Here is a 4,483-nt window from a genome sequence, read left to right as displayed (position 1 = left end):
GCATGACTTTTATTTATTTATTTATTTTTCTTTTTAATTTTTTAAAACATCTTTATTGGAGTATAACTGCTTTACAATGGTGCGTTAGTTTCTGCTATATAACAAAGTGAATCAGCTATACATATACATATATCCCCATATTTCTTCCCTCTTGCATCTCCCTCCCTCTCACGCTCCCTATCCCACCCCTCTAGGTGGTCACATAGCACCGAGCTGATTTCCCTGTGCTGTGCGGCTGCTTCCCACTAGCTATCTATTTTATGTTTGGTAGTGTATATATGTCCGTGCCACTCTCTCACTTCATCCCAGCTTACCCTTCCCCTTCCCCATATCCTCAAGTCCATTCTCTAGTAGGTCTGTGTCTTTATTCCTGTCTTACCCCTAGGTTCTTCATGACCATTTTTTTTTCTTTTTAGATTATATATATATGTGTTAGCATACGGTATTTGTTTTTCTTTTTCTGACTTACTTCACTCTGTATGACGGACTCTAGGTCCATCCACCTCACTACAAATAACTCAGTTTCGTTTCTTTTTATGGCTGAGTAATATTCCATTGTATATATGTGCCACCTCTTCTTTATCCATTCATCTGTCGATGGACACTTAGGTTGTAAAGCATGACTTTTAAAAACTGGAAACAGGGGAAAAGATTCTCCTTAAATGTGGAAATTAAAGTAAAAATTGTGTTTGTCTACAGAGTCTGCATTTTTCTGCAGACACACACATGACACACTTACAGGTAGTCTATATACCGGTTCTGCCTAGAGAATTACAGGGAACAGTGATTGATACCCTCAGGAAACAGGCTATGATACAATAAGTGGCTACACCTAGGCCTACTTCCTGCCCCTAAGATGATTTCATAATAACCCAAGAACTTCTGGAAAACACAAAGGACAATCTGAAATTTAACTGTTTATCATCAGCTGCCTGGGAAAATATGCCCCCCAAAGTGCAACCCCCAATATATCTGAACCTGTTCTCCAATTCAGCATCACCCAGGGAATCTATGGGATCCTTGTAAACGCACTCAGTCCAGACACCTTAAGACGCCAATCATACCTTACCAGGCATCTGCATACCAGCCATATATAATCCGTAAGACCATCTTGCATGTATTTAGCTCTTTACAGTCTCCAAAGAGGTTTGAGAGCACACTGGTACCCAATCATATTCCTTCGCTCTTTTAGGAGGCAGGGACACGGTTGTCTAATTTGTTTCTCTAACCCATTGTTCAGTACACACAAAGTGCCCAGCTTACAGCTGAGTAAATGTTTGCTAGGTTGAATTGACCTAAAAAACTCTGACAGACAGAGGAAAGCTGATGAGTTGAGCATGCAGAGCCTTGGTTTCTTCTTTGTGATGAAGTAACTTTAAAAAGAGGAATGGAGACTTCTAGTTTTGCGAGCCAGACCCACAAAGGAAAAGTCTGCAAGAACTAACCTCTGATTCTATGGAGCACAGAATAGTGAGCTCAGGGAGAAGGATTGGCCTTGGGGTGGGCGTAGTGACTATAAGGGTGACAGTGGGGGGCTTTGGGGTTCTTCTCATGTTCTTTTCTTGTAATGGGTGCTGATTATATGGGTGCCGTTCAGTTTGTGAAAATTCACAGAGTCATACATTTAAGCGTACTTTTCTGTAAATGTATTTGATGTCAAAGAAGTTTACATAATAGCAATCCTTTACAGGCAATCCAACTTCAAATAATAGAACCTCCGAATAACCTGAAGTTGTGTTTACCCTTGAACATTAGTTAATTAATTGAGAGCCTGGGATTCAGATCAGGTGGCTTGGGTTGGAATTCTGGCCCTGCCACTCCCTAATGGGAGATCTCGGCTATGTTACATAACATCTCTAAGATTCTGTTTTCTCATTCGTAGAGTAGGCAGATAATGATACCAACATAACTGAGGTGTCAAGAACACAGTCATCGGGCTTCCGTGGTGGCGCAGTGGTTGAGGGTCCGCCTGCCGATGCAGAGGACACGGGTTTGTGCCCCGGTCCGGGAAGATCCCATATGCCGCGGAGCGGCTGGGCCCGTGAGCCCATGGCTGTTGAGCCTGCGCGTCCGGAGCCTGTGCTCCGCAACGGGAGAGGCCACGGCAGTGAGAGGCCCGCGTACCGCAAAAAAAAAAAAAGTTTAAAAAAAAAGAACACAGTCATCTCTCAACAGATGGTTGCTAGTCCTCTCAGAGTTGCTATAACATCTCAGTTTGCATACAAATCTCAGTTGCTGAATTTAGATGTGCAAGAACTTCAACTTTCTGCTTCTATACCTGGCCTTATTATTATTATTATTTTTAATTCTTATTCCTTTGGGCAGCAGAAACAATCTCTGTCATTTCAGTTTTCCTGCCCTCACCCTGGGATTATGTCTGGGATTAAGGTGACATCTATATTTCGCCACACTGTATCTGCTCAGCTGTTCTCACTCCCGCCTGATATGGGGTGGTGTCCACACAGATTCTGTCCGGCTCTTTCGAGTTCTCTTAGCTACTCCTGTGCTCCTCCGGGGAACATGGGGTTATTGTACTGCGCCTGTTCCTTGCCAAGGTGATAGTGCCATGTGAGGCTCTCTCAGGCTGTCAGTCTAGATATGTGCACATTTTCTACTCTTGACCCACCAGCACCATATCTAGGAAAGTGGTTTGTCTTCCCCCCAGCCCTGCCCCTGCCTATCCTGCCTCAGCCGATGGAAGGAACCGGTCACAGTGACCCTTGTGTTAGCAGAATGGCTAAGCTGGTGTAACACAGGGTCTGAAAACCAAGAGAAGTTTATTTCTCTCTCTCCCACGTAATGATCTGGGCTGTAAGGGCTGTTGGGCAACCTGCTTCGTGACATCATTCAGGGAACGAGGCTCTTTCCATCTGATTATTCTATCACCCCTTAAAGTATGTATTTCTTCCTTTCCATGGTCAAAGTCAGACTCAGCCGTATTCATGTTCCACATCACAGGTTGGAGAAGAAGTTCAAGCGAGTCACCCCTTTTAAGCAGGCGAGGCAGAAGTTACTCAGAACGTTTCCCCTCACAATCTTTTGATGAGAGCTTATCTCACGACCACCCCACAGGCTTGTCCAAGCCTTTCTTCCGACTATGCTCTGTATATTTCTGGTAGATATAGCACCTTCATCATTCCCAGTGGTGTTTATTTTCCCTTTTCCATTACTTGGTGTCCATGGAGAACTTGGCCTGCTCCTTAATTGGCTTTGACAGTGAAAAGATAATGGAAGCTATGGAAGTAGAATCAACAAGGCTTGACAACCAATTATAAATAGTTGGTGACTATTTTAGATTCCACGCATAAGTGAGTTCGTGTTTGTCTCCTGTGTCTGCCTTACTTCACTCAGCACACACCAGCCCCAGGTTTAGCCATGTTGTTGAGATGGCAGGATTTCCTTCTTTTTAAGGGCTGAATATCATTTTATTGTATATATGCATTATATCTTCTTTAACCATTCATCTCTTGATGGACATTTAGGTTGTTTTCGTATTTTGTTTATTGTGAATAACGCTGTAATGAACTAAAATAGTCAAACTCATAGAAGCAAGGGGTAGTGGGAGGAGGAAATGGGGAGATGTTGGTGAAAGGGTACGAAGTTTCTGTTATGCAAAATGAATAAGTGCTGGACATACTAATGTACAGCAATGTGACTATCGTTAACAATATTGTATTGTATACTTTAAACTGGCTAAGAGGATGGGTCTTAAGTTTCTCATCACACATGCACACACACAAAAGAAGGAAAACGGTGACTATGTGGGGTGACGGGTCTGTTAATTAACTTGATTGTGGTGATTGTATGTATATCAAGTTGTACATCTTAATTATATATAATTTTTATGTATCAGTTATATATCAATAAATCCAGAAAAGTGGTTGGTAAGACAGAAGGAGGAATTGAAGTTTTGTTGTTGTTGTTGTTTTTAATGTTGAGCCTGGAGTGACATGAGCTGATATGGGAAATACCAGAAGAGGAACAGATTTAATGAGAATTAAAAAAAATAATAATCAAAATAATGACAATAACGATGTCTGGCATACATTATGTCCTGAGAATTTTGAATTTCTTACTCCATTCAATCTTCAAAACCCACTTACTTATTGACAGTCCTCCCTCGGTATCTGTGAACCCTCGTGGATACCAAAATCTGTGGATGCACAAGTCCCTCGCAGTTGGCCCTCTGTACCCATGAGTTCCATATCCGAGGATACAAAGGGCCAACTGTACGCGTTTTCCTAATTTAAGGATGAGGAGCCTGGGGGCACAGTGAGTTAACACAAATTACCCAAGGTCGTGTGGCTTGAAGCAGCAGCACAGAAAGTGCATCTTGGCCCTGGAAATCCAGAGCCTCTGCATGTAATCCCTGTGCTATACTGTAACCCCTTCTATACTGAGAAGAATCTGATTTTAGAATTAGGGATGACTTATGTCTGGGAAGCTGGGAAAATTCAATGCCTAGGAGAGATGATGGCTGAGG

This window comes from Grampus griseus (genome assembly GCF_964374135.1).
Source record: "Grampus griseus genome assembly, chromosome: 3".
Classification (NCBI taxonomy): Eukaryota; Metazoa; Chordata; class Mammalia; order Artiodactyla; family Delphinidae; genus Grampus; species Grampus griseus.
This window is presented reverse-complemented; position numbering follows the sequence as displayed.